General features: G+C 44.0%; 1 non-coding gene across 1 annotated transcript; it reads left to right on the top strand.

Moving 5' to 3' along the window:
* The first annotated feature begins 1,340 nt into the window (after window positions 1–1,340).
* Window positions 1,341–1,414, top strand: Trnat-ugu (transfer RNA threonine (anticodon UGU)). The gene has a single exon. It is a non-coding gene; the product is annotated as a tRNA-Thr (tRNA).
* Window positions 1,415–11,974: the final 10,560 nt, after the last annotated feature.

Below are 11,974 nucleotides of genomic sequence, written 5' to 3' on the forward strand. Positions count from 1 at the left end.
GTCCATCACCCAGAAACGTGGCACTGTGAGTAGTCTTCTTCGAATCTTTTGCCGATCGAATCCCATCAGGGGAACCGACAATCATATCTTCCTCCTGGAGTTGGTTGTCACCGTCGAGATCTTCATCGCCTGTAGACATCATGAAGCAGGTATCTGACAGACCAAGCCAGAACTTTTTCACTGCGTCGGAACCCGTTGTATTCGGACATGAGTTTCGGTATCCGACAACGACTGCGGTTGCTGCCTTCGGAGACAAAAGGATCGGTTGTCACAACCAAATCAGTAGGTAACCAATCTCTCCTGCGGGGCCATTTCCACTTCGTGTTTCAAGACCGGTACCAGGGGATGCTCTGACAGCGCAGACTGTCCATCCATAGTGCCCTGCCGGCATTGGGGGCTGCTCAGGGTCGTTCGACTGTCGATGATGACATGGAACAGAATGAAGGGCCCCAACGTATATCAATGGAAGCGCCATCAGATCAGGCAATATCTGCTCCTCCCCCGTCGGCAGTTGCGTGGTGTGACGTCCTATATAGCTTGATTTAAAATGTCCCTCTTGCTCGCATCCTGAATAGTTCTTTGACTGGCCAACGTAAATTACAATGGCACGGCATCTGCCTATATTCAGATAGGTCAGGACACATTTAGTAAGATCTATGTGCACTTGGCACACCTGTTCAGAACTGGGTACGTGGTAAAGTGTGCCCATTTTTTCCGCCATATGGCTTATCATAGTGCCATAGGGTCTCAATGCTCCAGTTACTATCTTTCCTGGTACCTTATCTTGTTGAGGAGGCTTTGATAGTTTCACACAGACCACACTACTCACCATGGAGAGGTGAATCCGTACTTGTTCGTGATAATCGATATGAACGTCATCTCGTAAAAATTGTTCAGTTTTAAAAGATTTCGGTCGTCCATAATCGGTCATAAAACTCAACTTCAGTGTCGGTTTTAGTTGTGAAAATGACGTGCTGTGTCGAAGAACATACGATTCATGGAGACGACTGTAAATCACATCATCACCACATGCACGCTAACGCAGCAGGGACGCAAACAAGACGTCCAGGCTGCTCCTCCGCCGAAAGCAGACTGCGGCCTTCGCTGTCCACGGCTATACCTAAACGTTCTTGTGTGTATGAAGATGGTACCTGTTCTTTCGGACATGTTCGCAAGTACAGATACCATCTTCATACAAATAAGGCTAGATTGGCTGCCGCGAGTAATGAGTATAGCGGTCAGGGGCTCTACAAATGTAGTGTGTGGACAGAAAGTTGGAAATGTGGATCTCACGGGGAGCGTTCCAGAGATAAGTCCCTGCAGTCGCACTATCCTCTGTGTCCTCGATGGCTCAGTCGGATAGAGCGTCTGCCATGTAAGCAGGATATCCCGGGTTCGAGTCCCGGTCGGGGCACACATTATCAGCTGTCCTCGTTGATATTTATCAACGCCTGTAAGCAGTTAATGGTCTGGATTTCATTGTAATTTCATAAACATTTTTAAGTCGTCGTTCCTACATCATATGTACTCGTTCACACATTATGTACACCACTGGCCATTAAAATTGCTACACCAAGAAGAAATGCAGATTATAAACGGGTATTCATTGGACAAATATGTTATACTAGAACTGACATGTGATTACATTTTCACGTAATTTGGCTGCATAGATCCTGAGAAATCAGTACCCAGAACCAACACCTCTGGCCGTAATAACGGCATTGAGTCAAACAGAGCTTTGGCGGCGTGTACAGGTACAGCTGCCCATGCAGCGTCAACACGATACCACAGTTCATCAAGAGTAGTGACTGGCTTATTGTGACGAGCCAGTTGCTCGGCCACCATTGACCAGACGTTTTCAATTGGTGAGAGATCTGGAGAATGTGCTGGCCAGGGCAGCAGTCGAACATTTTCTGTATCCAGAAAGGCCCGTACAGGACCTGCAACATATGGTCGTGCATTATCCTGCTGAAATGTAGAGTTTCGCAGGGATCGAATGAAGGGTAGAGCCACTGGTCGTAACACATCTGATATGTAACGTCCACTGTTCAAAGTGCCGTCAATGAGAACAAGAGGTGACCGAGACGTGTAACCAATGGCACTCCATACCATCACGCCGGGTGATACACCAGTATGGCGATGACGAGCACACGCTTCCAATAGCGTTCACTGCGATGTCGCCAAACACGGATGCGACCATCATGATGCTGTAAACAGAACCTGGATTCATCCGAAAAAATGACGTTTTGCCATTAGTGCACCCAGGTCCGTCATTGAGTACACCATCGCAGGCGTTCCTGTCTGTGATGCAGCGCCAAGGGTAACCGCAGCCATGGTCTCCGAGCTGATAGTCCATGCTGCTGCAAACGTCGTCGAACTGTTCGTGCAGATGGTTGTTGTCTTGCAAACGTCCCCATCTGTTGACTCAGGGATCGAGACGTGGCTGCACGATCCGTTACAGCCATGCGGATAAGATGCTTGTCATCTCGACTGCTAGTGATAGGAGGCCGTTGGGATCCAGCACGGTGTTCCGTATTGCCCTCCTGAACCCACCGATTCCATATTATGCTAACAGTCATTGGATCTCGACCAATGTGAGCAGCAATGTCGCGATACGATAAACCGCAATCGCGATAGGCTAGAATCCGACCTTTATCAAAGTCGGAAACGTGATGGTACGCATTTCTCCTCCTTACACGAGGCATCACAACAACGTTTCACCAGGCAACTCCGGTCAATTGCTGTTTGTGTATGAGAAATCGGTTGGAAAATTTCCTCATGTCAGCACGTTGTAGGTGTCGCCACCGGTGCCAACCTTGTGTGAATGCTCTGAAAAGCTAATCATTTGCACATCACAATATCTTCTTCCTGTCGGTTAAATTTCGTGTCTGTAGCACGTCATCTTCGTGGTGTAGCAATTTTAATGGCCAGTAGTGTAGTTCCCGTAGAAGAAGGGACATTTCAATTGAAAGTTGTTGCCTGATATCGGTGAATAAATAAGATATTGCAGTGCCTGTGTTGTTAAGAAGAATGATGTAATGTTTCTTTGGACATGCGTGCATTGTTTTTATCTGCTGATACCAGGCAGCGACTTTCAGTTAAGGTATTCGCCCCTACAAGGAAATTACGTAATGTGTGTATAAGTACAGATTGTGACGCAGGAGCAATGACATATGGAAGCTTCGGTCTGGCTCTGCGTCGTACACGGATAGCAAAAGCAATTAAGGCGACTACTTGCGTAAAGCGGGAAATCCGAGCAACTGAAAATAAATTAAATGCTTTAAGTTTTGTGCACATCATGTGTCATAGTGGATGTCTTTTACAGTTTCATTGTGAAAATCCTAAAAATTAACAGAAGTGCACTGAGTTATTCTCTTACCACTATACGACGTCAGTAATAGAGCCATTTTTCTTCTCACACATTGAGTGACGTAAATGTAGGAGAGAGAATAGGTATTATTCCCTTAGCTCAACGTTAGCGTCATTTTCTAAGAGCATGTTATCATCACAATAAAGAAAATATATATCATTAGATACATATCTCTTTTAAATTTTGTAAAACTCGTAGCAGAACATCAGAGCCATTGATTTCTGATATTTTGTACCCTACAAACTGAATTCACACTAATGTTTGTATCGCTGTGGCCATTCCCTCTGAGTGTAGAAATTCTCTCAAACTCGGAGAGTACCTGCAACAGTTAACTGGCAATAAGTGATTTAGAGATCAGTTTATATTTGCCACGTTAGTTGCTGAAAGAACAAGTGAGCAATTTCTTTTCATTAAAAGGTTTCTTTCAGTCAGTGCTCAAAATTGTTTAGTGACTTCATCGGTCTCAACTGTCTATTCATTGTCAATATGCCAAGAACGTTGCTTGGCCGATGGCTGCGTCAAAGCATGCTAGGAGTCGTGTTTTCACACAGCCGTCAGTCAAGGAACATTTATGAAGTGTTGGTAATGAGTAGACAGTGGAAGGCGCAACAGGAACTACACAGTTTTGTGAGCGTTCACTGAAGTATTCTTTATTGTGATTTAGGGATGGCTTGCACACGTATGCCCAGCACGCCTCTTCCTCGTGTTACTGGGGGGATTGTGCTACCCTAACCTGTAGCCGAGCTGTCACACAAAGTGGAAACAGGGAAGAGACTACCCGCAAGGGTCTGGATGTGTGAGAAAAGCAATGAGACTGACAACGCTGCGAGCGGTCTGGCAACTCTGGGTTGCTATGCTTCTGTGGACCAGTGTGTTCATCCCTTCAAGATGCTCAGTTCGAGTTTTAGCTCTGTACAGCCATCACATGATTTGTGATCGTGCCATTTGTGAAGTTGTGTTTTTTTTTTGTGTGACTCGAAAATGGAACAGCGGAATTTAAAGCAATGTCGTGACATGAAGGTTTGTGTTAAACTTGGGGAATCCGCGAGTGTGACCTTTGAAAAGTTTAAACAAGCCTATGACGAACATTCCTTATCAAGAGCACAAGTTTTTGGCTGGCACAAATAATTTTTGAAAGGCCGAGAAGACATTGAAGATGAACCTCGCTCGCGGAAACCAACTTCAAAAACTTAGGAAAAAGTCGAACGTGCGGTCAGACCGACGTTTAACAGTAAAGATGATGGGTGACCTATTAAACATAAACACTTTTACCGTACATCAAATTTTGACCGAAGTTTTGCACATTGCATACAAGTGGATGCTGCTTCATGACATTGTCCCATGTCACACGGCCACATGCATCACGTAATTAAAAGGCATTCATGTTGTTCCACAGCCCCCCCCCCCCCCCCCTCCCTGTCCTTCTGACTTCTTTCTTTTGCCAAAATTGAAAAATGTGTTAAAAGAACGTCATTTTGGGACTCTGGAGAACACTCAAAAGAATGTGGCCTGTTGGAGCATTTCAGCGCTTCTACCAAGATTTGGAAACGACTCCGACTTCTTGAGGGGAACAATATTGCCGTTTGAAAGAAATAAAAACTTTGGTGGATAAAAAATCTGTCTCATTACTTTCCTTAAGCATCTCATATATTCTTGCACTACTTTGAGTCCATTCTGCGACATTCACATCCTCTGATTACGGGAGGTAAGTGAAATCTCAAAGTCAGCACTCATACACAGCATTGTAGTGTCATATACTGTAGGTTGTGTAATATGTTAAAACTGGTGACATAGAATAGTAACACACACATTTTGTTAAAGCACTGCAGGTCGAAGAATCTCGCCGTATGTGGGAGTGGTAGACAAGCCAGAATAAACGGGAGTCTTACGCAGTCTTGAGTAAGCCGACGGTCAGATATTGCCCAGGCGGCAGATACGGCAGGATCATATTTTATTTATTTATCGTGTCAGAAGTACAGAACTATCAAAAAATATATAAGTGTTGACACAAATTTTACACAAAAGAAGACCAAAAATTGGACACTTCAAGTGCATTTGGTGTAGCTCTTATAAGGTCTGGCATGGTGCAGGTGTTTGGTGATGAGGAACACTGAAGGAAATGGCTGTTAGTTTGCTCAACGCCACACTGGCAAAGAACTGAGTACACCGAGAAACCCCAAGTCCGCAGATTGGTCTTGCATCTCGTTGTGTTTGATCGTAATGTCCAGGGGGAAGTTGTTCCTTTGGAGCCATCCATTCTCCCAAATAGAGACATCTCTACCGCCATCGCGAGATCCTTGCCGAATGTGAATTCTCGATGAGAGCCGCAATAGTTGTCAAGAAGCTCTTTCTTGATTTCAGCCTAGGATGTGCGGTTTGACGACCATATAGTGGATGGGCTTCCTTCGTTGTGGCCTTACTTTTCTCATATCTCGCAGCTACCTCACGTCTGATTTCAGGATGAGCTATACCAGCGAGGTAATGGAGTTTATCCACAGGAGTAGATCTTAAGCAACCCGTGATAGTCCGGTAAGACTCATTTAGAGCCACATCTACGTTCCTGGCATGACTGGGCTTGTACCATACCGAACATGCATATTCAGCAGTGGAATAACGTAGAGAAAGCGCGCTTGAGCGCACAGTGCATGGGTTAGCACCCCATGATGTACCTGTCAATTTTCGCACAATGTTATTTCTGGCTGCCACTTTCTATTTGGTGTTTAGGCAATGCTTTCTATATGTTAGATTGCGATCCAGAGATACTTCAAGATATTTGGGAGTAGGATTATGTTCGAATTCGATACCTTCCGAGAATATATTAAAGGATCTATTTTCCTGTTTAGTCTTCAGGTGGAAAGCGCAGGATTAGGTTTCAAGTAATTCCCATGACAGTAAACAGCGAATTCTTCAAAAGATTTTGATAGCGCATCTTCTATAGTTCAAAACAGTCAGCCTGAGTAGTGATAGCGCAGTCATCACCAGAAATAAAGCTTCGAGTTCCTTAAGGGATAGTTTGATCGTTGGCATAGATGTTGAACAATTGCAGCGCAAGCACGCTGCCTTGTGGTAGCCCTTTTTTCTGAGATCTCCATCTACTTTTCTTACCCTGAAATTCCACAAAAAATCTGCTGTTCTGGAGAAGGTTTCTAATATTGCACATGAGTGTGAAATCTTTAGTTATATTATAAACTTTATTCAGAAGGAGCCGATGGTTGATCGTATCGTAAGCCGCGGATAGATCGATAAAAACAGCCCCTGTAATGAGCCGTTTCTAATATCCATTTTCGATATGTTGTGTTAAGTTTAATATTTGAGACGTGCAACTTTTCCCTTCTCTGAAACATGCTAGCTGTGGTATTAGGAGAGGGTCCGCAGCTCGTGGTCGTGCGGTAGCGTTCTCGCTTCCCACGCCCGGGTACCCGGGTTCGATTCCCGGCGGCGTCAGGGAGTTTCTCTGCCTCGTGATGACTGGGTGTTGTGTGATGTCCTTAGGTTAGTTAGGTTTAAGTAGTTCTAAGTTCTAGGGGACTGATGACCATAGATGTTAAGTCCTATAGTGATCAGAGCCATTTGAACCATTAGAAGAGGCTCCATCTTTCTAATCATTCTCTGAAGAATGAGCCTCTCCATCCATCCATCCATCCATAAGAGACATCGAATCAACGGTCCTCTTTAGGACCAGTGTTGACTATAATATCAGTGAATATCGAAAATCATATTGAATCTACGAAAAGTGTATACCGACGGGCACACCACGTAGACATCTGCGCGTAACGTACGCTCTGCCCAAAGTCGACGGGAAAAAGACAGAGAGTGCTTTTCCAGACCATCGCGTGCGTTAGAAGACATTCTAGAATCTTCGAAAAGAATTGTCGATATCGTGTGAAGATACAATCGCATCATTCTTAAGAGAGGCGGCTTGATTTCGTCCCGTGGTTATTTAAGAAGGGGCAGACTCAGATAGACTAAGTTCCTCAATTACTTTCCTACTGCATGAGAGTCAGCTACGCAGTAGAGTTGTTGCATTAGCAAATCAATGCCGTTTTGTCGAGGTCGCAATCAGAGTTTCAGCTTATGCCATGAGGACAGTTAGCGAGAGCTGTCTTCCACCAGCAGTGGCAGGTCGTTGAACTAAGCTGACAGAAGTTTCACTGGGAATCAGTCTTTGTATGTTAGCGAATTAATCTGCGACTTGCAACAATTTCGTGCGACAATGTTATGGTACAAATCTTTCAATTGGACACCACTTCGGTGATTAGCGTATCTTTAACCTACCGTAGTAAATCTACTGGGGGAAGGGGTTGTACAGTCTAACGTGGAATCCAAACCACGTGCCGTTCCTGACGAATCTTCACATCATTGAGATATGAAGGCTTGGTTAAAGTAGCACTGAAATATTCCATGGTACGACCGGGATTCGACCCCGCGACCTTCCTGGTTCTAGGCACGCGCTTTATTAGAGACCGCCATAGTTTGACTATTTTCTCCCTGACAAAGGTTGTTTTGTTGCATTCCTCCCCAGCTTACTGTAAAATTCTCACGGAAATAAATGTTTTATACAGTATATCTACTTAACACACACTGACTGACTGCCGGATTCACAATGCCAACACTCGCTCTTCTCCCTATTAACTAACTACCACTGTTGTGAATAGAAGGAATCATTCCCTCTCTGACAGTGCGGTAAGAATTCCTGTCTGTCAGGTCCTAGTTATAAATAGCGACACGAATGTGCATTTATCCTATCTACTTCCATCTACCAGGTGGTGGATCAAGAAAGGTAAAACAACTGTATGTACTAGTGTCGTGCTAGTAGATCGCCTTCAGGATACTGGAGAAGGGGATAAAACTCATTTCAGTCTCATTTATCATTTTGGTGTTGTACGTTTTATGCTCAATAGTGTATGTCTACAGTATACTGATAAATGTATCACATGTTTATCTTCAAATGGACGTACAGACAACTAGTTGCTTCATTATAGTGAGATTGTAGATCATATCAATAACAATTATTTCAATAAAAACCCATTTTTAATATACTACGTTTTTAAAAAGGACTAAAATAATTTCCCATACCCCCTACAAAATTCGTAACTCCATGCAGATAGTTCTGAAAATTTGTGACTGAATTTTTAACACCTATGAAAATACTTGTCATATTTGAAAAGAAAAAATGTTGGACACATGCAACAGATAAGTAAGGATTTGAACTATTCGTGTATCAATTGTTAATTAGTGTAACAGTAGGGGTAATCTACTTATGCATCAATTTTTATTTTCGTACTTAATAAAACACACAATCGCAAATTTTCAGAATTATGTGAATGGATTAGGGAATTTGTATGAATCGAGGAGAAATTATTTCGTACTTTTTGGTCCGATTTAAAAATGTGGCATATTAAAAATTCTTCTATTTAAATAATTATTTTCTGTTTTTGAGTCTTGCGTGTGTGAAATTTCTCAGTCGAATTCAAACATTTTGATGGGATTATAAGAGAGAGACGTGTGATAAATTTCAGATTTATTTCAATTTATCTTCACCTTACTCAACCAATATATTGCTCTCTAGTACGTACATCTAGCGAAAAAGCTGTGAAGGTAAAAACTTGAGAGATTCTAGCTCACATGGAGGCATACCGGCAATCGTCCTTCTCGTGAAATACTCGCAACCTGAACTGGACAAGGAGGTAATGGCAGTAGTACACAAAGTGCCGTCCACCACATACCACACAAGTAAGCGAGTTAGTATTTCATTGCCATCATGTTTAAAATATCAGGTCTCCTCTCATCTCTGTGCCTCTTTCACATACTACCTGGAACGCATTCCGATACTACCCGCACAACACGCCAGCCGATGTCAAGCATTACGGAACTTGTCACCCGCACCGAACAGAGCGACAAGATACCGAATTAATATTGTAGTACCGTCCAGTTCTGACCTATGCTTAAAATTTCAAGTGTCTCGCTCAGTAGTAGTCAAACCGGTCTCTACTGCCGACTAGCGTGCATGGGCAATAGGTGCTTCAATAGTATTTTCATTTGGTTTTCATAAAATTTTGACATACAGTATTTGGTTAGTAATTATTGATATGTGATTTAACTAGCTGTAGCGCTGCTTTATAGATTTTGTAAAGTAAAGTTACTTCACTGTCACCGTTACCGAGGAACCGGTGGGCGGTTACAAAATATTACTACTAGTAGAGATACAAAAGTTGGGAGTAGGTAAAAAAGGTTGAATATCTCTGCCCCAGATAATAGGGAACTTAGTTGACTAGTACAATCAAGTAGAAAACTAGTACTGAGCGAGGTAGTGCAGTGGTTAGCAGACTAGACTCGCACTCTGGAGGACGACGGTTCAAACTCACGTCCGGCCGTCCTGATTAAGGTCTTCCATGATTTCCCTAAATCGCTTAAGGTAAATGCCGGTATAGTTCCTTTAAAAGGGCCTGGCCTCCCCTAATCCGAACTTGTGTTCCGTCTCTAATGACCAAGTTGTGACCGGCCGATGTGGCCATGCGGCTCTAGGCGCTACAGTCTGGAACCGCGTGACCGCTACGGTCGCAGGTTCGAATCCTGCCTCGGGCATGGATGTGTGTGATGTCCTTATGTTAGTTAGGTTTAAGTAGTTCTAAGTTCTAGGGGACTGATGAACACAGATGTTAAGTCCCATAGTGCTCATAGCCATTTGAACCAAGTTGTCGACGGGACGTTAAACAATAATCTCCTCTCTCCTCTTAGAAAACTTATACCGTGCAGAGAGATAGACAGACTAGAAAGCAATCTAATAAAAACGTGATACAGTTCTTCAGCAGTACACTATTTCCATCGTTTTTCTGCGTTGATGTTATGGATCTCCCCGTGCGTACTCTTATACGAGTATAGGCTCCGTTGGAAACCCATAGGCTAAATCCGAGACCGAGCTGCCGAAAACATTTTGGATGGCGCTCCTGGAGCTGATACATCATTTCTTTCCGGCTGGCACATGCTCGGTGTCCCAGATGAGAATATGAGCGCCGCCAACCGGGCGCTGCGCCGCTATGCTCGTCCATTAGGAGCCATTACGCTGATTAAGCGGGCCAGCTAACCACCCGACTCGGGCGCCCACCAATATTATTCCCGTTCCCCTCTCGTTGTGCTTGTTTATAAACCATCTCCGATCTTGACTGCAGTCACATAGCAACATGCAGATAAACGAAAGAGTCGGGAAACTGAACACGAAATTAACCACCACTGTTTGCAAGGCCATCTGCGCCTGTAACGACCTAATGTTTTATGTTTTCAGTAATGTTATTCTTTATAGTTACCAGAAAACACTTGCGTGAATCAAGTAAATAAATAGCACAGTAGCCAACGACAACCAGACATTTGTCTTTATTGTGGTTTCAGTACGAAGACTAGTTTAATGCAACTCTCCACGCTAGTCTCTCCGGTGCAATCTCTTTACACTGAGCAGACGAAACTCATGGGATGGCCATGTGCACATATACAGATGGCGGTAGGATCGAGTACTCAGGGTATAAAAGGGCAATGCATTGGCAGTATTGTCATTTGTACTCAGGTGAGTCATGTGAAAAGTTTTCTGAAGTGATTATGGCCGTACGACGGGAATTAACAAACTCTGAACCCGGAATGGTTGTTGGATCCCGACACATGGGACAATCTATTTCGGAAATCGTTAGGTATTTCGATATTCCGAGATCCACAGTGTCCAGAGTGTGCTGCGAATACCGAATTTTAGATATTACCTCTCATCACGGACAACGCAGTGTCCGGCGGCATTCACTTAACAACCTAGAGCAGCGGCGTTTTTTAAGAGTTGTCAGTGCTAACAGACAAGCAACACTGCGTGAAATAACAGCAGAAATCAATGTGGGACGTACGACTAATATATCCGGTAGGACAGTGCGGCGAAATTTGGCGTTAATGGGCAATGGCAACAAACAACCGACGCGTCTGCCTTTGCCAAGAGCACATAACCTGCTGCGCCTCCCTGGGCTCGTGACCATGTCGGTTGCACCCTAGATGTCTGGAAAATGGTGTGGCCTGTGTTCACATGGATCACTGACTGGAAATGGTTATGTTCGGCTACGTGGAGACCATTTTCAGCCATTCATGGACTTCATGTTCCCAAACAACGATGAAATTTTTATGGATGGCAGATGTCACCGGGCCACAGTTGTTCTCGATTAGTCTGAAGAACATTCTGGACAACTCGAGCGAATGATATACCCACCAGTATCGCCTGACGTGAATCCCATCGAACATTTATGAGACATAATCGGGAGGTCAGTTCGTGCATAAAATTCTGAACCGGCAACACTTTCGCAATTATGTACAGTTATAGAGGCAGCATGGTTCAATATTTCTGCACGGGACTTCCATCGACATGGTGAGCCCATGACACGTCGATCTGCTGCAGTACGCCGGGCAAAAGGACGTCCGATACGATATTAGGACGTATTCCATGACATTTCTCACCTCAGTGTATCTCTGCATAATTACTGCAGCCTACATCCTTTTGAACCTGCTTACCTTATTGAAGCCTCGGTCTACGCCTAAAGCTTTTATCCCCGTCCCCGCCCCACACTACCTTCCGTTACCAAA

The sequence above is a fragment of the Schistocerca serialis genome, chromosome 3 (genome assembly GCF_023864345.2).
Source record: "Schistocerca serialis cubense isolate TAMUIC-IGC-003099 chromosome 3, iqSchSeri2.2, whole genome shotgun sequence".
NCBI lineage: Eukaryota > Metazoa > Arthropoda > Insecta > Orthoptera > Acrididae > Schistocerca > Schistocerca serialis.